Genomic DNA, 25,032 nt, shown 5'->3' on the forward strand with positions numbered 1-25,032 from the left:
GTGCAAATATCTTCTTTTGCACTGGGAAATCTTTATTTTTTTCCCTGTGTACACATGGATGTGTAAACTCTGCATGTGCTTCCTTTTGATTCTGCTTCTTCTCTTCCTCACTTGTTGAATGTCTTCATGCAGTGAGGACAGGCAAGCTCCAGATTCCTGGATGTGATTAAAAGGTCCCATCCTCTTGCAGTTATTGTTACTCCACTTCTCAGAATCACAGGGGAGAGCAAGTCTTGAAATGTTCAGAGCCTTTTCTTTTGTATGAGTATTCAGCAATATTTATCTGAATAATCTGATGCAAAAATGTATTGGAAAGGAAAATTTCTTTGGCATATGCTTCCTCATTAGAGTTACACTCGAAACAGAAATATTTTGTGTTTTACTTTGAGAGTTTGTTGTTTCTACATCCATCACAACTGGAAATTGGAAAAAAGATGTATGAAAATACATCGGCTAATACTTCTGCTATGTAGTGACTGAATTGAAATAGTTTTGGTGGCATATGGACTGAAATGATCATAGCACCCAAAATGCTTCAGGTAATTAGGACTTTTTTTATTTTTTTTCAGTTGCAGACGGCATGAGAAGAATCCTTTGGTAATAATTGCTTTGGAGAAGCCTAGGAAGTTCTGTCTGAATATGAGGAGAAACTTCTTTACTTCGAGGGTGACAGAGCACTGAAGAGGTTCTTTAGAAAGGTTGTGGAGTCTCCTTCTCTGGAGACATTCAAGACCCTCCTGGACACATTCCTGTGCAATCTACTTTAGATGAACCTGCTTCAGCAGGTGAGTTGGACTAGATGATCTCCAGAGGCCCCTTCCAACCCCAACCATTCTATGATTCTGAAAACTGGAGGGGCTCAGAACTGATTCCCACACCCCGAGGACTGTATGTCTTTTTACATCATATTTAATGTACTTTGAGACAACAAAACAGAATCTTCCCCTCTGCTGACACCAGCTCTGTGCTGTGTCTGTAGCTCACCAGAGTACTGGAGCTCTGAGGACATCCATTTGGCACAATCCTTAACTCCAAAATTCCTCGAGAGATGTAATTTTTTTGTGTGTTGCCGGTTCATTTCACACAGACAATATCACCAACCACAGCCATGAGTCTTTTGACACAAGATGGGTTTCCAATGGACTCTTGTCAGTGGTGTTCCTTGGTGGGTCGAAGGGTTCATTAGTGAGGAGCTTAGCATCTCTTCCAGGGAGCTGAGGGCTGGTTTAGTCTTTGCCTTGTTGATTTAACAGTGCATTGATTTGCTGGTTCTGAGTGGGGAAGATTACAAAACTTTATATCCCCCAAATACGACATTCTTTCAAACTTAAAATCTTTGTAACAGCCACTAACATCTTGGGTTGTTTTAAAATCTTGCTGTAGGAGTGTTTATCTATGGAAAAATTGCTTGTGTGAGAGAAACATTTTGCTTTTTAACAGTTGCTGGGAAAATTCACTTATTTGCACCAAAGGAAATAACAGAAGAAAACTCCCATTATTTTTCCCATTAGAAAGACTGTCTTAAAGCATCAAGAAAAATAATACACTTTTTAGGAGGAGGCTGGCTTGAGCCTAACTTGAAATTACTTCTTGTGAGTTTTAAGCTGCCCTCTTCGTAAAAACGGTGATTTTTTTGTCTGTCGCTGCTGAGGGCACCCGACCCGGGGTGTGCTGGGAGTCCGGGGCTGGGATGCGGGACCCGTCGGCACCAGCTCGGTGATGCAAACCGGGTGTTTTCTGTGGTACCAGCCCAAAACCCCGGCGGGATTTTCACACAGGCAGTCGCAGGTGGCCGTGGTGAGAGCCTGCCACTAGATCCCTTGGCAAGAAGGTGGCGCTGGCACTCCGAGATTGGGAGTCCTTGCGGTGGGTGACTTCGCATCCACAGGGGTACCTTTCACACGATTCCACAGGCTGCATCAAGTTGAAAAACAACTTCCCTGTAGTTGTTTTAAGTTGTTGGGGTAGAGGTTTTAGTTTGTTTTTTTTTTTTGTTTGTCTGTTTGTTTGTGGTTTTTTTTGTTTGTTTGTTTGTTTGTTTTTAAATGTGTGTGGGGTTTTTGTGTGGTGTTTTTGTGTGGTGTTTTTTCTTTGGGTGTTTGAGGGTTTTTTTTTGTTTTTTAATGTGTGGTTTTTTTGTGGGTTTTGTTTGGTTTTTTGGTTTTTTTTTGGTGTGTTTTTTTTGGTGAGTTTAGTTTGGTTTTTAGTTTTTTGAGGGTTTTTTGGTCTTTTTTTATGTTTTTTTTGGGGGGGTGTTTTTTGTTTTTGTTTGGTTGTTTTTTGCTTTTTGTTTTTTGTTTTTGTTTGGTTGTTTTTTGCTTTTTGGTTTTTATTTGTGTGTGTGTGTTTGTTTTCTGTTTGTTTGGGTTTTGTTTGGTTTTGTGGTTTTATTGTTTATTTTGGTGGGGTTTGGGTTTTTTGTATTTTCAGTTTTTTATGTGGTTTTTGGGATTTTTGTGGGTTTTGGACTTTTGTGTATTTTGGGGTTTTTCATGTTCTTGGGGGGGGGTTGTGGGGTTTTTTGGGGTTTTTTTGGTGGTTTTTGGTGGTTTTGTTTCGGTTAATTTTTTGTTTTATTTATTTATTAATTTATTTTTTAATATTTTTTTTTTGTTTGGGTTTTGTTTTGTTTTGTTTTGTTTATTTTCTACTTTCTCCAGTGATTGGCACTTGGAAATCCTGCTCCCCTGCAAACAGGATCCTCTCTTCTCCTGTGAAGTGCAGCCTCAGCTAGTACACATCTTGCACCACCTCCATTGTATCCCAGCACTAACCAGCTTTGGGAAGCATTAGGTTCTAATGGGCCTTTTTGTAAGGAGGGTTTGTGACTCTGGGCGTGACCTCTGCAAGCAGTGGTTCCTTTTGGTGAGGTGAAGGACGTGGTGCTGTGAGCAGGGACCCCTCTCCTGGTGTCAACACCAGCTTTTCCTAGTTTTGGTGGCTTAAGTGCTCAAGATGTAACTTCAAACTCCTCTCTGTTCCCGAAGTCTCTTTTTTTTTGTGCCCACCTCTTGTTTGTATGTGTCTAAGTCCATGTGTTAGGTATGGCTTTATAAATGTGAGATCATACAATCATAGAATAGTTTGAGTTGGAAGGGACCTTCAAAGGTCATCTAGTCCAACACCCCTGATGTTCCCTCTTCTCCAGGCTGCCTGTGAATGGGTCTCAGTGAGAGCAAATTGGATTCATTTGTACCTTGAACTTCAAGGCATTCTCTCCCAGCACCTTAATTTTGGTGTTTAACCAATCACCGTGGTGAGTACTGGCCATATACATTGCAGGACAAATGATTATTGTTATTTTCAGCATGCTATAGTTGTGTGTGCATGGCGTATACATAAAACACAGGCTCCTACTTGTATGGCACTCTAGGGTGCCAAGTGTTTCTCCTTCTAAGACTGCGTGCTTTGCCACATACACTGACTACAGTTTTTATGCACCATAAAGTATAGGATAAGAAAGGGTTAAGTCTCCGTTGTTGCTGACTGTGCAAATGACCTGTGTGTACATAGCTGGACTTTTTTTCTGGGCAGATTTTTTTTTTTTTAATATATAATAATTTAACTATGGCATTAAAAATTCAGGTTCTTAAATCTTATGCCTTTTTTTTTTCAGTAGAGGGAGTAATTTAATAATAAAGTACTGTCCCAATGACAAATTTTTCTATATTAATTTATCTGTTAAGTCAGTGGGGGAGGGATGGGAGAGCTGGGGAATGGTGGCTGTGTATAAACTCGAGGCTGCATTTGGCAATTCAGCCGAGTGCTTCCTGCCAGCACAATGGTTACCCCAGCATGCAATTTGTGCAAAACGGGTAGATGATTTTCTTCATAAGCATTAAGTACAAAGGGTACTCCATGATGCCATCTAATTGCTTAATCCCCAAGTAGTTCTTTGGGCATTTATTAAACACTAATTGCATGTGTAAATGTTCCTAATTTACAGCGTGTGAAAGTTGCAATGAATGCACACAACAGGATGTCAAAGTGACATTTCGTGGAAAGATGCAGTTAAGGCAGTGTTAAGTTACTTCTAAATAGGATTAATCATTTATTAAAGTTCAAAGCTCATCAGAGCACAGGAACAAGCTTATGATGACTTGTTATTGTTCAAAAGTAACTTGTGGAGGGGAGTCATACCTCTAAAATTTCTATGATATAACTTAGTACACTGCAGTAAATGACAGACTTAGACTTAGAAAAGCTAAGCAGGGTGAGCAATTCAGCACAAGGCAAAGAACTTGGCTTGGCAACCGTTGCACAAAGCCTGATTGGGCTGTTAATTAGGACTTGCATTGTAATAGAGAGTGGAGTCCCAGGCACTGTGCAGAGCTGTGGGAGTGGGGGTTGTCCCTGCCCTAGAGCTCATGTTACTTCTGCCCATGAGATGTGGGAACGTATCAGTCTAACAGGGTGTGGAAAATTCATAAAGGTCTCGGGACAGGCAACTGGCAGTATTTGGAAAGGAACCTGCAGCCCTGTTGCCCAGTGCTCTGACCACTGGAGTCCAAGCTTTGATCCTCTTGGATCTTGAATATCACCATAGATACATGCACAGGAACATAAATAATAGCTGGCACCTGATCTCCCAGGAAAAGCTCCCAAATCCTAGGTGCTCTCTGTTTGTGCTGGATTTCATAGGGCAAAGCAGATCAGGAAATCACGGGATTAAAAAAAAAAAAAAAAAAAAGTACTTTTTGAGACATGATTGTATGCTTTAAAATCATTATTGCCTGTGAAAACCTACTTCGTGCTGCACACTGCTCAGACATACAGAAGTAGCTTCAAAGAGGGGAAAAGGATCTGATATTTTCTAGTATCAACAGGAGCAGAGTTTAGAATGGTGATGTTCAGTTAGCCTGCCCACCCAGCTCAAGCACAGCCCTAAGTCACATACCTTTACCCTGTGTCAGATGTAGCAGCTCTAGGACTTCTCTGGTTCTTCAGTGGATGCTGATGCACCTGCATCTTGGGACTTAAGGAGAGGCAATAATTTGCACGGGTACTAGAGTGTGGTAATTCATGTGGAATGTCAATCCAGCTAGAATTTGCCAGAATGAGTGGGAAAAATGAAGGCTTGCACGTGAATGTCCTTGTCCATCTGTGAGATGCCTAGAGCTTTTAATAGCTACAGGAATAATACTGATTGAATACTACCTGTTTAGAGACTGTTCTTTCTTTTTATTTTGAAAATTAGATAAGTGTATTCATGCATTTACATGCACATTGTGAGTGCATCTAAATCTCACATAGTTCTATACTTTCAAGTTCATTCTTGAAAATCCATGGACCCATGAGGAACAGAATGTAACTTTCTCTTCTCCAGCTGTGCAGGGCTGTCAAGGCTTTACTTTCAGACATTGCAAAAAATGTGTCTGATTTGCCACAGGCTTCCATGGTAAAGACCAGAGTGGCAGAAAGGTCTAAGCATTCTGTCACATTGTGTCTAGGTGTTTCCTATATAGTAGATTCCTTAACATAAAATTTGGTGCCTTTAGCCCAGACAGAATTAACGTGTGTCAGAATGGGATCTGACAATATTGAGGTATGGAGGAAAGTGTCATCTACAGTTCCTGGCACTGAAGGGAGGCATGTGTTTCAAATTTAACACCACTTCTGTGCTTAGAACTGAGCATTAAAGTGTTGTGGGTTTTTTTTTTTTTCAGCCATCTTAAAGGAGGAGCATGTAAAAAGGGGCAGAAGAAGAGTTAATCATATCTGAATGCCAAAACCAGAAATTATCGTTTATGCGAATTCTGGTCCAGGATTCAAGCAAAGTCTTTTGTTAGGCTGAATGGCTTCATCATCTCCATGTGAAACTGCTGAAGAGAGCTGGAGAGAGTTTATGTATGCATGATGAGGAAAACCTAACTTTTCTTGCATCTGTCCTGGGTCCTTTGTGATTAATGGAAAGAGTCCATTAATTCAAGCATATGCTTTTGGACTCTAGGGGAAAAAGCGGTTGTGATTAAAAGCCACCTTCTACTCATATAGTTTAATTTTCTCTGTTGTCCCCAGATGAGATGAAAAACTGGAAAGAGTAGAGATAGCCCAAACAGTTAAGTTTAAAGCAAAACAGAGCTACCACAAATCTCTGCCTTCCCTTCATGCCGAGCTATGCTGGGAAGCTTTGGCACTCCTTGAAGGCTTGGTTTGTCTCCTTGCTCAGTGCTTGCTTTTTGGCAGGAGCGACATGTGCTAACCTCCCAGGTCTCCGCAGCTCCCAGAGTAAGGAAACCGCAGAGGGAGAAGCCCGCATCTTACACAGCATCCTCTGCATTCTGTACTAAGGAAGCCCATAAGCATGGAATGTCAGACAAGCCAGCACCTCCTGTGAAACAGGCCTTCCAAGTGGAAGGAGGACGTGGCAAGTTGGTGGGGTGACTGCCCGCAGGAGGACACAGGGGATCTATGCAGGAGAAATCTGCTGTGGGAAGAAACTAAAGGGCCAGTACCCTGGGATGTCTTCCTGCTAGGCCAGCTAAGGAGTAACAACTCTTCTGTCACCAGCAGGCAGAGTGGCACCAGCATACATTTAGGTCATGTCCATTTGGGTGTTGTCTAAAGGAGATCAAATTCTTACGTGTAGTTCAAAAGTTCAGCCATTTGCACTGACACAGTTCATACTGGGCTGTCTGTATCTCTGCACAGCAGAGGTGCGTGCAGGCAGCAGTTGTCCCTGCCTGCGGTCTGTGAAGGGTTGTGATCCAGGAGTAAGAAGCGGGGAGGTACAGTGGTGTCCCTGGAGGAGCACACAGGTCTCAGGGTAGATGGGAGGACTCAGCGGGGAGTTAACTTCCTAGATTTTAATTTTTTTTAGTTCAAAAGCTGTTTGGTCTCTTTTGGTGAGCAACCTACGAGAGAAAGCCTAGATAGACCTAGCTCAAAACTGGCTGGGCCAGTGTCTCACCATAAAGTACTGTAAAAGCAAATCTGATATGCCTCTTTGTACCCCCTTTAAAAGCCCCCTCTGCTCCCAAGTGTGTGTTTGTGCAAAAGCAAGCCTTTTGAAACCAGAAACCTATAAAAATGAATCCTACAATTAAAATAAAAGTTGTCAGTGTAAAAGTAAGGCACCTTCAGTAAGGACAAAACCATACCTCCTCTGGGGTGCTTATAACCTCAACATTATGGAGAACCAAAAAGAAAAGTGCCATTAGCAATATAAGCAAACTGTCTCTCATGTCATTTGAGTACCTTATTAAAGGCTGTTCTTCTTGACTGGACTGGGATTATGAGTAAAATAAAATATTATTCAAGATAAGAAGGAATATCCAAACTCATGCCATTAATGGTTTCTAAGATTTCATCAACACAGTGTCTATGCTTATAATTACCCCACTGACACCCTTTAAATGTCCCCAGTAAAATGTGATATACGCTTTTAAGGTTCCCTAAATGAATATCTAAATGGATCTATAATATAAAACTTTAAAAACAGGGACTTTAAGAGAAGCCTTTGTTTAGCATTGATTTTACTGTTGGTGAACTAGATTCTGAAGTGGACTAGTTTTTATTGAGACAATGGCTGTGTATTTTCATGGAGTTTCGGTAAGCTAACATTTAAGCAACTGGTTCATTTAAAATACCTTGGTACCATACAGGTGTGTATGTTTAACCTGGAGGGATGAGGAACAAGAAGGACAATTACAGGATTTCTCTTCTGCCTTTCCTTCCCCCCTCCCTTGACACTCCTGCTTGCCCAAGAGGAAAAAGCATCACATTTCAGATCCTAGGAAGTCACACTTGCCCTGTTTGTTCTCTGATATAGGCCTATAAATGGAGACATTCAGTCTGTAAACAAGTCAAGCTTACAAAGTGACTGAAAGATAACAGTCCCCCATGTAACAGTGGGAGAGGAGAGATGGAGCAGGGGGAGGGATGACAGAGAGGCTGCAATAAAAACAGGAAGGTCTCTGTTGGTCCTCTTGAAGTTAGCAGTTAAAAACATCAAAGCCTGGTGAGTGTTTTTTTCAACCAGACTGCTGTGTCACTTTATAATTCTTCATAAAGCAACCATCCAGCCACTAACATACTGCAACTGTTAGTGCGAGCTGTGCTTTGATTTAGAGGAACTGTATCCAGCTCCAGGCATGTTAAGCTAAGGAGTCTCTCGTAGGTTTACTTTGCATGCTGCGTGCCATTGAAGAAACTATAACTTTTCAGAGCTGCTAATTGCAAGCTGTTCAGGATTTTTTCCTTTCATTAAAAAAACAACTCACAAACAAATTGCACTACCCTTCTCTCCTGCTCCCGAAACCCAAATCATTTTCCCAGACTCTGAAGTCTTCAGAATTTCCTACGTTGAAATTTTAAGTGGAAAACAAGATGGCAATGGAAATGAAGGAAAAACAACTATATGGTATATATCAAAGCAAAAATGTACATGTACTCAGCTCAGTTCTAAGAAATATAAATTATTCAACAGCTGCTTCAGCAGACAGATATTGTAAAAGTTTGAAGCCAGCAGAGTGCATCAGTTCTCTTAGATGGGGGAAGGTAGTTTGTTCCCTGAAAATAAGAGATTCAGAGAATTGCACAAAGTTTTTATCCGCCCTTGGAAAAGCAGCCAAATAAAGATAGGTGGGAAGAGAAGCAAAGAAGGGTAGGAGCCTTTAAAGTGGGAAGAGGAGCAGCTTTCTTCTTGGCAGGGGGGGGAATAGGGACCTTGCATGTAAACAGTGTTAGAAACTTCTCTCCAGTATGCTGCATAGGCAAATCATTCTGGTTTATTTTTGCTAAAAAAGCTGACTTACACTGAACTGCATTTGTTTTTAGCTTTAGCATAGGAAGAAAAGAGCAGTAGTGATTCTGGAGAGAGTGAGCAGCCAGACCAGAGCCAACCTTTGGTCTGGACCAGAGCAGTCTGGTTTGGAGTTGGAGGCTGGATTTTTGGCAGCTCTTCCAAAGGACTAGGTGCTGTAAGATTCCCAACTGCTGTAGAGAGCAGTTGAGCAGGAGGGGTTGCTGCAGTTGGGAGGAGGAGTGGAGGCAAATGTTCTACATGGGATAGGTGGTTGGTGATGGTGTTCTCTCTTACCAGATATGATTGGTAAAAACTCACATCTAGGTGATGAAATTTCCTCCAGCTGTGAATCAGGATTTTAGCCTTGATCCTTCACTACTGATCCCACTAGCAAGCATTCTCAGAAGAGGTGAAGCTGCAGCAGAAATTTTACATGGAGGAGGTCAGCAGTGCAGAGCTCATTCAAGGGACGTATTTTCCATGGGCTTCCATGTACAGGCAGAATTTGAACAGGTCACCAGTTGCATCCACAAATTGAAACACACTGCATACTGCTTTCCTCTGGCATCTCTTAATGATAGGTATAGTCAAGTACTTAGATGGATGACTAGCATGATTTCTGTAAGCCATTTATAAAGGGTCTTTATTTTTTTTAATCATGAGTACATCTTTGCGTATACTTCCACTGAAGGGAAAATCTGTTCCTTCTTGTAGTTTTTAACAACTGAAAAAAATAATTAGAAGACAACTTAAACTTACAGATCGCTTCAAGTAAACATGTATTTCTATAAAGTGCAGATACTTACATCCAAAATGTATATTAATATTTTACTATCAGGTGTTCATGTATTACTGACTGTTCTAAAAATATCTGCTTTATCTAATATTACTCATAATAATTAGCTATAATAATATGAATGCATGTTTGATCTTTAGCACAGAATAAATCAAAAGATCTGCAAAATTGTTAGGTAAAAACTACTTATAAGTTGAAATACGCTAAAAGGAAGTGCCACAATCATGCTGTGTCCAAACTTCTATTCATATCAACTTAAATTGAGACTTTACTTTTAACTGATGGGATATGTGCCTAAAGCGTTACACTGGCACTTAAAGGTGAATGTGCACACACCCACCCAGATAAACGTGTAAAAAAAATAAAATTAGGTAAATAAATGTAGGCTAGAGAGCATGCCTTTTTGGGAACTTGAAAAGGCTTTAGTATTGGTTCTTCCAAAAAAAGGTGTATGTAATGGCTACCTGCTACGGACCATGAGTTAGATGCAGCTCCTCCAAATGTTCCTTTAGAGTCACTTGCAACTTTTTGCAAAAATATCACAGTTTTGGTTACATCTCAATCGATGTAAAAATTCGTTAGTAGAAAAAAGAGAACTTGTCATCATTGGCTAGTCCAGTGGCAGGAGCTTGTTGTGAGAGATCATGGAAACTTCTGGAATACAAGCCTAATTTGTGAACATATACTTACAGTTATGTTTTAGAAACTTATTCAAGCCACATCATTGCCAAAAGGGGCTAGTGGAAAATAAGAGCTGAGGTTGCCTGGCAATTTAGAGGTTCTTTTAATCCCCTGTAGAAGTTTGCTGGCAGTGTGAAAAACTTGAGTGAATCATGAAACAAAGTATTTGCAAGCATCCATCAGATAAAAGCCACATTTACTTCAAAGGTATTAGTGCATCTTTTTATTTGCTTTTCATGCACATTCATATGTATGACGTTGTGTTTGGAAGACTGTCCATGACAGAGAAATTCCAGAAAGCTTGCATGAATAAATATGAGCAAATGTTCATCAGATGTTCATACCACAAGTGACTTGCTCAGTTCCTCTTGCCTGCTTTTCAAAGCTTGTTGTCTATTCAGAGCAGAAAAAACTCAAAATGAATTTGAGGATTTGCTTTTTGTTAATAAATACCAAAGCAAGGATATTTTTTGGAAATACACATTCTAAAAATATATTAATGGGATATAGTCATATAGAAATAGTATAAGTAAGAAACACATTGAATTTCATTGAAGGTCCTTCATGAATAAAAAAGAGCCTGTTTTCTACTGTTAGTTCACACCTGTGTTGGACCACAAGTAGCTGTGAATATTTGAAGTTAATTTGATCCCTTAGAAATCTGCCATGTTTTAGGTAGCTGGGATCCAATTTTTTTTTTCTATATGGCAGCTTGGGGTTTTTTTAAATCTTTCAGAGGCAGATCAACAGATGTGAAAGATGCCTTCAGGAAGAACTATTCATTCTAAGTTTAAGTGATGCTAAACATATAGATATTATGCAAGTTTTACCTGCTGCAGTTTCTGTAGAAGTGTGGATGCCATCAAAACCATTTAAATTAACAGGGGCCCTTCTAGTGATTTAATCTATTTCAGTTTGGGCTGTACGTATCTTATTGACATAACATCTAATTTTTCTCAGTGTGTTGAATGCTTGTATCTTTGTGTCTCTTGCCATCTGAATGGATAAATTTCAGCACAGCTGACAAGCCTGTGGTGCCGTGGGCTAAGGCACACTTGCCACCAAGCTTGTGTGGAAATCCACCACCTTCAACTAAGTCAAAGGGATGTCAGTACAAATATGCATGTATCCAACTGATCCAGAGTATTTGGAAAAGCTGTGGCACGAGGTGTTGGATAAAAGCAAGATCCCACGAGTGATTATTCAGGAAAAATATTTTGAATGAACACAAGTTTTTGGTTCTCCAATAAAACTTATTTAGAAATCTGCATCAGCAAGCACCTTTTTCTGTTCTTCATTGCTGTCATATACTGAAGATAAATATGTATGATTTTTCTTGTTAATCTTTTTACATTATGGAAATAATTAGCATATGATAAATAATAATATAAATTATTATCATTATTATTAGTAATAATAATAATAATAATCTCAGGGGCTAGCGCATACTTTTCTTACTTGTGAGCCTGAAGTTTCTGAGATGGCATCATCTGTAAGAGAGCGCAAAATAATAACAGCAGTGTCACTTCAGAAAGGTGAGCTGGTTTCTCAGAGGGTGTAGAGGGGAACAGAGAGGGCTCTATGGTTTGATTTCAGCTCACTGAACGCCTGGGGAACTGTGGATTTTATATGGCCGGAGCTCAGCAGAACAGAGCTTTGTCTTGGTAACTCAAAATGACTAGATCATGCCTGGTAGCTGGTCCTGGAAACCTGACCCTTGTCACAGGCTGACTACATCAATTTGCAGTAGATTGATGATGTATAGACTGTGGGTGCCCCAGGGGAGGCCCAAGAAAGGCCTGAGAAACATTGTATTGTTAATCCATACCCCTCATTAGCTTCTGTTGTGCTGGATTTCAACTCCCTGGCAGGGCTGGGGGAGAATGTGGTGTTGTCTGGCATTGTTATTGTTGCCTTTTGAATGAAAGGATGTTTTAAGATACCTTTTCTCCAAAGTTTAGTACATCAAAACTGGCAGAATTCTTTATTTTCCTTTCTAGCCCTCTTGTCAAGTGCCTGAAATTCCTAGATTTTATTTGTATATTGATTTAGCACTCTCCACTCAACAGCCCGAGCTTTATCTTTTCCCAATAAGAGTCTCTCTCTATCTTTTCCCGAGTAGTGGCAGGTATATTATATACGCTGTAATCAATTTGCATTTCTCTACCATTCATCAGCTCTTGTGCTGTCAATGGAGGCTGTAGCCCTGCATTCACTGTTTATGTTCTTCAAGATGTGTTGCTTAACCAGTTCTTCTCAGTGCACTGCAAGGTTTTAATTTAAAGGAGGCTGTAGTTTTAAACGTGGCTTCCATCAAACAGTAACATCTTTGTCAAACTTCAACAGAATTAACCTTAACTGCCAAGGAAGTTTTGACTGCCATCATAAAAATGTTTGATTAGTGTTAATAATTTATTAAATTGGTTTGTCCTGACACTGCCAACATGTTGGAAATCTCTCAACCATTAAAACATTAACAGAGGCTGTAATACAATGCGCCTTCTGTTCCACGTTTTATTTCAAGACCGCATTCTTACGAGCCTGGTTCTGTGGTGTTCCAATATGCTCTCATTAGGACTGCATTAAAAGATGAAATATGACAAATATTAAAAAGCGTGGGAATGTGGAGTAGAGCATGGTGGGTGTCATTTTGTGGGCAACACTGCTGCGATTAAATTTTTGCAAAGCAAACCTGGTTTTCCAATACGGGGAAATAAAATCATTAGGCAAGTATTTAACTGAAACAGGCCCAATGTGTTTGATAGCTTATGTATTTTAGGAGGCTAGATGAAGCACAGTTAGAATTTCTACTAAGAAGTGAAAGCTGATATTGGGCCTGCTTATGCTGAAGCATGCCATTCAATTATGTAAGAAACAAAGTCCTATTTGAGAAAAGTATTAACACCTTGAGAATAGATTGATCAAGTTTTCATTTGATCACTTACATCTACATTTGAATTGCCGGTGGTAGGAGCTCTCACATGTTCTACCAGTAACACCTGTTTTGGCTCAGGCAAATTCAGGAACTACATGTGAAGTATTCAGTGTAAGAGGCCATTTAAACAGTAACAAGATTTTAGTATATTTCCCAACTGGATGAAAGACAGATGAAATGGAGGCTCAGTTTATCCTTTGCAAGTTGCTGTTAATATTAGTGAAATTAAGTGAACAATTACTTTTTATTTTTCTTCTCTATTTAGTACTCATATAGAAACTCCAACACTGTCTCAAATGTGTAGACTGAGGTTACAAGTTGTATCAGTGAAGCACAGACACTGAAAAGTAAAACCAAAATTTTCATTTTCCATCCCAGTCATGAATATATACTGAGAATAGTCCCAGTACCTAGCTTTGAAATTTAATCCAAGGCTTTTGAACTTTGAGAGTGAACTATTCCATAATTATTCATAACAGCTGAATCGGTCCCCTCTTTTCTTTTTGGTACCCCAAAAACATGATGGGTACATTAGTGAAAGTTATATTTATTCATAAAACGGAAGTTAACTAAGCTTTAATATAAAGCCCCAAATGTCTTTTTTTTTATTTCCTCATGATTCAGGATCCTACACACTGTTATTAGAAATTTTAACTATTTTGTATCCTGAGATGTTTACCTCCATTCTTGGCTAGAGAGGGATAAACTAAGACAAGTACCCTTACTAAATGCCAAGAAATTTCCATCTTAAGAGCATCCTCAGCTCCTCCTCACGGTATGCTATGTGTAAATTATCTAAGACTCTTTCCAAATTGTAAACCAAAGGTTGTATATTACCCGCACAGAAAAGGCAAGGTGAGCAGTCTCATATTCATGGGTAATGCATTCCCATACAATTTTCTTCCACTGTAAAGAGAGTTGGAAAAATTTTAATTAAGTCTATCAACTGATTCAGTTCCAATATTGTTTCTTTTCTAGCAAAACTCCTGACTCAATAATTTTTTAAGTGGCCTGCACCAACATACCCCTGAGCATGGTCTAATGAAGGTCGGAGGGTGCCTCTTGGATCATGTTGGAAAATTAAAGGGACTATTTTTCCCTCTAGCTTTTCAAACTAAATATTCTTTTTTCATATGAGAACAATCCTTATATATACACATTGAAATCCTCTTCAATGGCACCATTTTCCTGTCCACAGCTTTGATGTACTGCATATACTTATAAAAAGGCTATGTTTTGGGAACAGCAGTGAATAGACCTCGTCATGGCCCTAGCTGTTTAGCAGTGAATTTGAATACAGTTGTATGAGTGAACTGAAATCCATCAGAGGAGGAAAATCTCTGTTCTGTTCAAAACAAAGCCATTCTTTTCATTTACAGTGATTTCTATCCATTTTTTACCCATCTTTCCAGCATTTAGGGACAGGAAAATAAATTAATAAATGGAGCACAAATACGTCTGGCCCATATCTCTGCTTATGTGCTCTGACTTGATGCTTGAATTGATATTGTCTGTTACCTGCATCTCTGATCTTAATTTGTATGCATTTGGTGACTTTGTTTACTCTTCTGTTGTACTGGCTAATTCCATTGAAGCTGTCTAAAATAAGGTATAAGCAAGATTGCGTAGTTTGCTCTTGTCATTACATTCCACTAATGGCTGCAAAATCATGTTTCTTTAATACTTCTGACCAGCCACAATACCAACAAGTGGGACTGTTGCCCAAATATCTGATAGTTCAAAACAGTGTGTTATAATACTACTTCCTTATAGTTAACTTTGCCCAGCATTGACCTGGAAAATTATAGAGGCTAGCATTCATGTTCTGTGACTAAGTAATGTAATCTCCAGATCTCTGCAAAAGAACAAATCCTGACTGTAATCGTGTATGTAGCTCTGACATGGTTTCCACTAGAGGAGGGTTTCTTCAGTTATTAAATTAATAAATGTGTGTTGTATAGTTATTTAAATGATTTGTATGACACTGGAATCCAAGAGTATGTTGAAGGGAGAAAAGAAAAACAAAACAAAACAACAAAAAACCCAAAGAAACAAACAAACAAAGAACCCACCACCAACCAACTCACAAACCTAGAAATGCAAATAGAAGATGAAATTTGACAGTAACTCAAAACTAGCTACATTTTTGACTGTCAGTTTGCGTTATTGTGAAAAATAACACAAGGCAGAATGATTCTATACAGATACTGTGATCCTACACAAGGCAAAACAAGATGACATAAAGGATAGGACAGTTCAAGACTCTCAGGAGTGTAAGGGTAAATGAAAACAAAATCAGCAGAAATAACCTTTATTTAAATAATAAATTAGTAGTTAAACTTGGTGGTAGACAAGCACTAAATTAAAAGATAGTTTTGAAAACCAGAACAGCAGACAACATTTGAAAATAAGATAGCCAAGCTGGAAAATTAAGATATAGGAATGAGACAACACCATATAGATCTCATTTGTGACTAGGAACTAAAAGAGACATTCTTAGTGTGCTGAGCTTCTTGTTCCCTAGTTCAATGAAGTTACATATTTCAACATATTGTAAGTCTAGATTCATACCTCTTCTTATCTCTCTACGTTCAGGTCTATCTATATGTGAATTTTACTGCATGATCAGTAGTAAGTCATCAGACGAGGAGGTGCAAATTATAATGGTTTCTGCATAACTCATGGTTCCCTAGCTACTCAGGAGTTCAATATTTCTAAAAGCAAAATTTGGATATTTTATTACTTACAAAGCCTTTGAATTGTTTGGGTCAGTCTTTTGCGTTGTCTTTCATTTTTACCTGCCCTGCCTCATTAGTTAATAAGTTTTATGTCAAGAGCTAGACAGAAAAAATAGAAATGTAGCTGCTGAGTATTTTCTTACCCATATCCGAGCAAATTATCTACAGAGTAGTGTCTTTCTCTTAAACTGCAATTCAACTTCTCAATGTAAATGGAGACAGAAAAAGCCAAAGCAGGCAAGAACTCATAATTTTATCCTGCTTCTGCATAAATACTTGTGTCTGAGAGTTGGTGCAGTGCAGTCTCATGTTACATGAGTACATCATGTGCAGAGTTCAGGCATGAAAGCTGTTCCACAAATAGTCAATGTTTAGCTATGATTATTTAAGTTGCACTGGTATTGCATGAGCATTTTTAACAGGAAATGTTGAACTTAGTCCCTTTCTAGTAAAGATGTTATCTTTTGTAAAAGATCCCTCAGAGCTGCAGTGCACCTGTCCTTTTACATGCAGCTGCATTTGACCTGTTAGAAATCTTTGTAGCATCAACAAACAAGGTTGTTGCCTTTTTTTTTTAACAAAAAATAAAAATGAAAAACAAACAAAAAAACCAAATCAAACAAACAAACAAACAAACCTCAACACACTATATTTTACCACCTTTCCTTTCTCCCCTTTACTCCAGCTCTCAAACTGAAAATCACTTCCCGGTGCCCCAGTTAGAGGAAATTTCTTCAGAGATATAACATGAGGTGACTTATGCATTTTTGTCTGGTATAATAAAGATAGGGGAGCCTTTCAGTGTAATTACTTAACTAGACAAACATTTACTTTAGATATATTGTAGGTTGTATTGCTCTACAGCACATTAGACAAAGTCTATATTGTGAGAGTGGGTGGAACCTGGCGGCTATTTTCATTCATCCCAAACCCAGTCAGACTTTTATCAAAAACCACTCCAGGGAGGCCAGACTTATCACCCTCATGGGAAATTGCAGAAAACTTTTTATTATTGCTCTGGCAAGAGTCTAATGGAGGGTAGATTTTCAGTGGTGCAGGTGTTGACAGTACTGCATCCTGTATCCTTTCTGGAGCAGCTGATTGCAGTAGAAATCACTCTTTCTGGGGTTAAGTCTGTTGCATGTGCTGTTTGTATTGCAGCATGGTGAAAATGGTGATCAACAAGCAGTGCAATTGCAGCCACATCCTCTGTCTCGGTGGAGAGCGAGTCCAAGTACAGGAGTGGTTCCAAGTGCTGGGCAGAGCAGCCCATGGAGGAAGATCCTGCAGCTTCCTCTGGTGTGTCTGTCTGCAGGGTTCTGCTGAGTGCCACCAAATTGTAAAAGGACTCTTCCATGATGGAAATTTGAAAGCGATGTTGTTCTCCCATAGAGAGGTTCTGTTTATAAAATGGGAAGGCCAGCACACTGCAAACGTAATCCATCTTTGTGTTGCAGAGTGGTTTGGAAAAAATACCACACGGTATTTTCTGTCTCAGGTTGGAAGGTACGAAGCAGGAAAAGAGACTAGCTGCAGAATTATAGGGCAACTGGGAGAAACCGGGATGAAACCTAAGTCTCCTGATGTTTATGGCGCTTTCAGTAGCATCCCAGCCCAACAAAAAGTATACAGCTGTTTAACTTGCTTGAAGTTAAGCAAGTACTTAAATACATTTTTGTATTTAGATTTTGTCACTGAAGGCATGCCATTATAACCCAATTATTAATACTTCTAAAAAAGAAACATGATATTATTTTACGTATGTGCAAGAGAATTTTCCTCTTGCTGCATGTTGAGAAACGGGTGCATGGTGGGAAAAGGATTTTTAATAGGGTGAGGGTGGAAAAATGTATTTTAACAGAAGAATGTACAGTTATAGTCTCACAGCAAGAAATAAACATTGTAATCATAAACAAATGTAACCTTGAGTACAGAAGACAGGGATTTTATTGTATTGACATATGGCACTTGGGCAACAATGGAGGATTTGTTCTCTTACATTAGTCAGGACACACTGGCAGGCAGGCGTTTTCTGTGGCCAGGGCTTCCAGATAGCACGTGTCAGAGCCTGGATTATAAAATGTCTAGGTGTGTACAAATAAAAGCAACAAGAAGACTTGCTTTGAGAGGGGATGGAGGAATCTCTTCACCTGAAGGCCTGAGTGTGAATGTTCTGAAGAACAATACTGGAAACCAAACCAGCATCAATAAAACTTCCCTTCCATTTTGAGCCTGCTCTACCTTTCACATTTAAGTGCTTAGATTTACACTCTGCGAAGTGTTATCTGTGTGTGGTATCTTGAAGTGTAATAATCCAAAACCTGCTCTGGAGATCTATGCAAACTGTGATGAGACAAATTGATGATGTGGTTCCACATGAGACCGTGGCCTGTCCTCGTGTGTTAGGTTTCTGCTCTCAGTGCCACCAGCTTAGATTCTATCAGGTTCCTCACACAAATCCTATGGGGTCATGTTTCTAAATCTGTATCTCAGAGAGAGGTGGGTATTGTTTCTTGTAAAATAAGCTACCCTGGAAGAAAGGGACCTCTATTGTGTGCTTGTGGACACAATCTGGATGGCACAACTACTGACAGATAGTGCTGCATGCGTATGTGAAAAAAGCCTTGGCCATTCAAGAGTCCACTGGCTTTTCAATTAAGCAAAATCATGAATATATTTGCAAAGGACTACTTGTTCTTTTTTTGTTTGGTTGGTTGGTTGTTTTTTTTCATGTTTGTCATATGTTAGTGATACTTTCAAGTTTTTGATAACTTGACTGTATTGTAGTTCATGCTGTAATAAGACAGAGCTCCTTCCCTGTAGGATTTTTAGTCCTGTGTATTTAGAAAGGCAAAAAGGTGTTATCAGTTTCCTTTTTTATGGAGAAGTAAGGCAGAGAAAAACAAAATGCCTTGACCAAGGTCCTTTAGGATATTCATGCAGAGCTGTGTATTAAAGCAAGATCTCCAGTTCCAGTGCAGTGACTTTTAATTTGTTGTTTGCATATGCTTAGTATCTTCCAACTCTTCACTTGTTTGTTTAGAATCCAAACTAATTATAAACAAAGCCCCTGTTTTTCAAGATCAGATTGCAGATGCTGGATGCAAATGTAACATGAAGCTCAGATCCTGTTTGGGTTTTCTGTTTGTTTGCTTGTTTTTAGTTCTAACCCTAGGAAGCTTTTAGGGATGTTAAAAACAAAAGCAAACGTAAGAAAAAACCCACCCAACTCAGAGTTATTCTATTCCAGTGCAAGAATAAAGAGGAGGTCGCTGTTGTATTAGTACAAGGGAAAAAAACAAGACTTGCGTGTTCCTTTTCCTGTAAAGTGTTTCCTCCTTTGAAGTAGCATCTCACAGAAGAACAACTCCCATTTGAGACAGTAAATCTAAAGAAAGTTGTTGTACATTGACAGCATGCACAACAAATTTTGGGACAAATCTTTAATCAAATATTACTTCTTAATACCCTCTTGTGGCATATGGAGCCCAGAGAGAAACAACTAAAGGGTGACCTTTTATTTGCTGCTGCTGCTGTTGAAATCAGACCATGTTTCTTGTGAGAGGTTTTTCTAAAAGAGCAGCCTCACAGCAGGACTTTGAGAGTCATGGAATAACTCAACCTGGAAGGGGCCTCTGGAGGCTGCTTGGTCCAACAGCCATGCTGAGAGCAGGTTCAACTTTGAGGCTAGATCCAGCTTCAAAGATAGCTTGGGTTGCTCAGGACTGCATCCAGTTGGGTTTTGAACATCTCCAAGGCTGGAGACTCCTCAACCTCCCTGGGAGCCTGTTTCAGTTTGTGACTACCCTCATGGTGAAAAAAATGTGTCTCTTTCCTTTCACTCTGCACCTCCAGGAGTTTGGCTCTGTCTTCTTTAAAAACAACCATTATACAGACGAAGAAAACCATAAGTTCTCCCTTCAGCTTCTCAAGACTGAACAAACCAGTTCTTTTGGCCTCTCTTCTTATGTTATGTGCTCCAAAATCCCACCAAGTTACCAGACTGGTCCCATCATCCAAAGCAAAAACTCAAATTAATTTGCAACAGATATGTCTCGGCTTTCAAGGCATCAGTGAAGGCCAGACACGTGGGGTAAGTTATTTCCATGTTTGAAGGGAAATGTGTTGGCACAGACACAAGATACCTTGTTGCTAATGTAATTTTTGGCGGGTATATTCACTCAGACAAGTTTGTCAGATGCCAAAAGCAAGTGTAGTGTAACTTACATTTCTCACATGTGGCCTCACAAGCAGTCCTGTGTTCAAACCTCCAGTTGGCCTGTGTTGCCTTGGTTCTTCTCCTGCCACATGCTAATGCGTATCTGAGAAGAAAATTCAGTAAATTGGGTAAATAGAAAAAAAAAAAAAAAATTGAGCACTCCCATAACTCTCCCATAACTTCTGATGATAATTTCAGTTTTGTTGTATTAATGCTCAGTGTTATTCCCATTATTCCGAAACATTCAAAAATGTTTGAAAAAAATATTCGTATGATTTGAATTATTTTGAAGAGTGATTCTTCACTGATTTCCTAGATAAAATTGATTCTATCTTATAAAAATCCCTTCTGGACTTTGTCTGTCACCAGTTTTTATCTCACTTGCTCCATTGTAACCTATCTTCATTATAAGCAAGGTTTCAAAGATGATGTGAGGACAGATTGAATGTCCAAACAGAGAAAACAAAGCCTAATTGTGTAGAAAGTTTACCTTGTGGGGATTTTTAGTGTTGGGATGGGGGTTGTTGTTGTGTGGCTGGTTTTTTGTATGTGTTTTGTTTGTTATTGTTGCTTTTTTCCCCTCACAGAGTCAAATGGGTCTTTACTTGAATGAATGTAATTGTTGTAGAAAACTTTTCTTTCTAATATGCCCTCCTGGGTACCTTGATTATCTTTCTTGTCTATGCTTTTGTGCCTAGTGGGGATGAGGAAGTGGTGGAGGTATTTTGTATTCTATGTATACAGCTCTGAATCTAAGGGTGGCCAACAGATGGTCAATGCTATGTATATATTTTTTTAAAATATTTTTATATATATATTTATATTTGTATAGACATATCTATATACACACACATATATATGTAGTATCTCCAGACTCCCTTACCCATCTATTTGCAATTGCCATTAACACGGTTGCTTAAAATTGCCATTAAGGAAAAGGATGCTGTTGTTTTTCTCTTATTGTTTATCTTGCAGTTAAAAAGCTGCTTGCCTACACTTAATGATAGCATAAAATAAGAGCAATCTCTGAGAAGGAGAAATGAGAAAGGAATTAATGTGAGGAGGGAAGCATGCAGCATTTAGTGCTCTGCCAGCTCTTGTAGTGCCTGCCTCATGATGAAAACCAGTTGAGTGTAATTCTGATGGCTCAGCTTAGCAGCAGGAGGAACAGCTGTGCTTGGCACAGCACTTGGCCATCTTGTTGTGATGTTACTAGCCTAACTGGTATTGGTTTAGAAACTTCTGAGCCCCAGATTCCTCCTTGCTAAAACTGCTGAAGCGGTATTTATGAGAAGTTTCTACTGTCCATGTTCTAAAAAGGCAGCCTGTTGCAGCTTTTTAAGAATCTACTTGACCAACTATAAATCATGACGTAATACTGATCATGCAGTTGTGCTGTGAACAGTCATCTTCAGTGACTTTACCAGAGGATGCTTTTTCTTTGCCATTAGCGGGGGCATTGAAGATGACCATAGCTAAGATTTGGAGATCAGGAGTCCCTCTGTTCAGGTTTGTTTTGGCTCCAGAATTTAGTTTTATTCTATGTTTAACTATGTAATTTAGATTCTTCTACTTCACAGTTCCTAAATCAATGATAAATATTTTGGCCCTTTTCCTCACTGGGACCAGAGTGGCCACTGCTGATGCTGTTGCTGCACAAGCACCTGGAGCCCAGCAAGGCTGGTTCCAGACTGGTTCTCAAGCACACACAAGTGAACCACTTACTTTAAAGGGATGCTCTGCACATGAATATATGTCAAATAATCTGAGGTGTCTTTAATAATATGATACATGAGTTGAGGTCTCACCTGCAATGTCTGTGCCCTGCAGCACTCATTTCTGGACTTGATAAAGATGTTTTGATTTTAAACTCTCCCACTGCGTGTTTCCATTTAGTCTGTGATGCTTTTCTACTGTATTACAGACTTGCTAGCTGTTCTTCCGTGGGTACCTGTGATTTCTTTTCTCTCCTTCCTAAGTTTAATACTTCAAAGTCAGTTTTACTGAAGTTCTTCCTCTGGTTTTGAAGATATTGATTGCTCTAGCTTGTCCTATCATGTTATTATATTCCACTATTTCCATACCAGTCAAGAGCCCTGAAGGACAGGATTAGATTCTGAATATATACTTGCAATATCTCCTTCTTCAGTTGTTATCTGCACACTTTTTGCATGTCCTACTCCATTGTTCAAATCGTTCATTAAGTAACAATTATTTCCAGGATGGATATATCAAGGTTACGTCAGATAGCTCTTCCTTTGTAGGATCTGTTTTGACAGTCAATCATCAATAGATGTTCTTCTATGGTGTTTACAGCTGTGAGGTCTTTATATTTAAACTTTCTTTCATCAACCTTGATAAAGTCGTATCAAAAATCTTGTTCAAGCTGAAGTGTATCTATCTCTCTCCAGTTATTTACTAAACCTATTAATCCTTCAAAGAAGGAAATTGGACTGACTTGCCACGATTTTTTTCTAGCTCTTTTTATCACTGTTACGTTCCCGTAGTGGAATTTTTTTTGCTTAATCATGTGCTCCAGAACCTTTCCAGGACTTAAGTTGTTTGCAATTTTCATCAACTATTCTATGATTCCTTCCCCTTCTCTTCTTTTTTTTATGCCTGTCCTCTGTATACTCTCAAAGGTGATTTATTATGGTTCAAAGACCATTTTGATTAGTTCCTAAAGTAGGCACACAACCAGATTTAATGAAGCCTTAGTTATTTGGAGATACCTGTCTTGTCTAAATGATGTGTCTTTCTTCTGCTCTGGTCAGCATTCATTTCCTTTGACATCCAGAGAAAAAGAAAAGTCTTCTTTTTAATAATAATTGATTTTTCCAGATGCTTGACAGATCTAAAATGTGGAGGATCAAATAAGTAATTGTCATTACTCTAATAATGGTGGTATTTACCCCATTTTTAGAAGAACTGTTGAAGTGATTTGCCTGCTCTTTCACAGTCAGGTAATGGTAAAGGAAGAGCACCAAAAGGTTTTGCCTCTTTCTTTAAATATTCAGCACTTGGACCCCCCATCATGAGTCAGGACTCAATGTGCTAAGCTCTGTGCAAGCAGAATGATCCCATCCCAGAGCACATCACAGTGAAGCCTTAGGACAGCAGGCAGGCAATACAGACAGACAGACAGAACCACTACAGGAAAACCCAGAAGTCAACAGAACTTGGGCTTAAACTCTCCTGTCTGCAGTAACTGGAAGAACACTCCGTGTATGTGCAAGATCAAGGTTTCTTTGATGTTGCTGACTCTTCTTGAGATGAAGCAGCCTGAACAAATTAATGCCATCGAAAATGCAGTTACTGAATCTGACCAATTGTGATTTCCCTTCAAGCACCCATATGAGCAAAATGACCATCTCAGGTTGTCCTTGGCCTGATTGTGCACAATTTACAATCTTGTTATCCCAGCAGCCTTTCAAAGAGAAATAGAAATATGGTGTTCCCTCTCACATATTGCAAAAGGATTCACATGGAAATGTAATATTAATAAAACATCTTTAGTATTTGTATATAATTTAGTATTTGAAGTCACAGATAGACCTGGAAGCAAGATCAGATGGTTTTCTAATGCCCACTGTGCATTTCTGTAGGCTATTGTGTTAGCTTTGTGCATTCTTGTATTTTCATCATGCATATTTTTATTCTCAGTCAGGATTCACCCCTCTGAGAGGAATATATTGAGCTTGTACATGCATAGTGACTACACAGTCTTGCTGTTCAGCTGCTATTTTGTGTCAAGTGCATTTAAAGCATTCTGACCTGGTTTGTCATTGTGCAGCATGATCTACAACATAGATGAATCAGGGTAAATAAAAACCCAAATATTTTATCATTATTTTACAGGGTAACTACAAAAATTTCTCATCCTTGTACTGTCACTTTAAACTGGCAATTAAAAAGAGCTTTACAGGGATTTTTTTGGTCCCTTTGTGGTATACGGAAATAAATCTAGGGATACGTGAGCTGGACTTAAGGAGCCATCCTACCTTTCATTATTTTGTAGTCTTTGTGGGGACATATGATATAGCTGTGTCCAAACTGAGAATGAAGAACTGAGAAGGTGACGACTGCTAATGAAAAGACTGTTTCACTTATTGCTAGGAAGGCAGATTAAGATATCTTAATACACAGTTACTCTTTATTTTAGCGGGTTATGTCTGTATATAGGCTAGCAATGTCTAGATAACAGATGTAGGAGAGTCTGAAACTCTCCTATATAACACACTACATTGTGCTATGATCTTTCTGACATCTGCAAATCTGGACAGGAGCTTGCAGCGAAGTTAAGGATGTAACTGGCTACATGCTGATTGGTTTCCAAACTGAAATGTTAGATTATATGATTCAAAACAATGTTAGTATTTTAAAGAAAGTCTCCATGACCTGAATATGTGGAAAAATGGACAATTACTAGACCCCAAAATAAGACATCTTGAGCACACATTTTAGCAGATATTTTGATGCCAACTCCCTTATGAGGAAAGGCTGAGGGAGCTGGGTCTCTTTAGTTTGGAGGAGATTGAAGTGTGACCTCATTAATGTTTACATATATATAAAGGGTGAGTGTCACGAGGATAGAGCCAGGCTCTTCTTGGTGACAACCAATGATAGGACAAGGGGTAATGGGTACAAACTGGAACACAAGAGGTTCCACTTAAATTTGAGAAGAAACTTCTTCTCAGTGAGGGTGACAGAACACTGAAACAGGCTGCCCGGGAGATTGTGGAGTCTCCTACTCTGGAGGCGTTCAAGACCCACCTGGATGCCTTCCTGTGTAACCTCATCTGGGTGTTCTTGCTCTGGCAGGGGGATTGGACTGGATGGTCTTTCGAGGTCCCTTCCAATCCCTAACATTCTGTGATTCTGTGATTCTGTGAGTCTGTGATTCTGTGAGTGTTACAT

General features: G+C 39.2%; 1 long non-coding RNA gene across 1 annotated transcript in view; it reads left to right on the top strand.

The window, feature by feature from the left end:
- The first annotated feature begins 575 nt into the window (after window positions 1-575).
- The window catches only part of LOC139827703 (uncharacterized), a 108,596-nt gene continuing 84,139 nt past the window's right edge, over window positions 576-25,032 (top strand). The window contains exons 1-2 of the long non-coding RNA XR_011738618.1: window positions 576-785; window positions 3,149-3,256. This is a non-coding gene — a long non-coding RNA (uncharacterized lncRNA). The remainder of the gene's footprint in view (window positions 786-3,148; window positions 3,257-25,032) is intronic.

Source organism: Patagioenas fasciata, chromosome 3 (assembly GCF_037038585.1).
Source record: "Patagioenas fasciata isolate bPatFas1 chromosome 3, bPatFas1.hap1, whole genome shotgun sequence".
Taxonomy (NCBI): Eukaryota; Metazoa; Chordata; class Aves; order Columbiformes; family Columbidae; genus Patagioenas; species Patagioenas fasciata.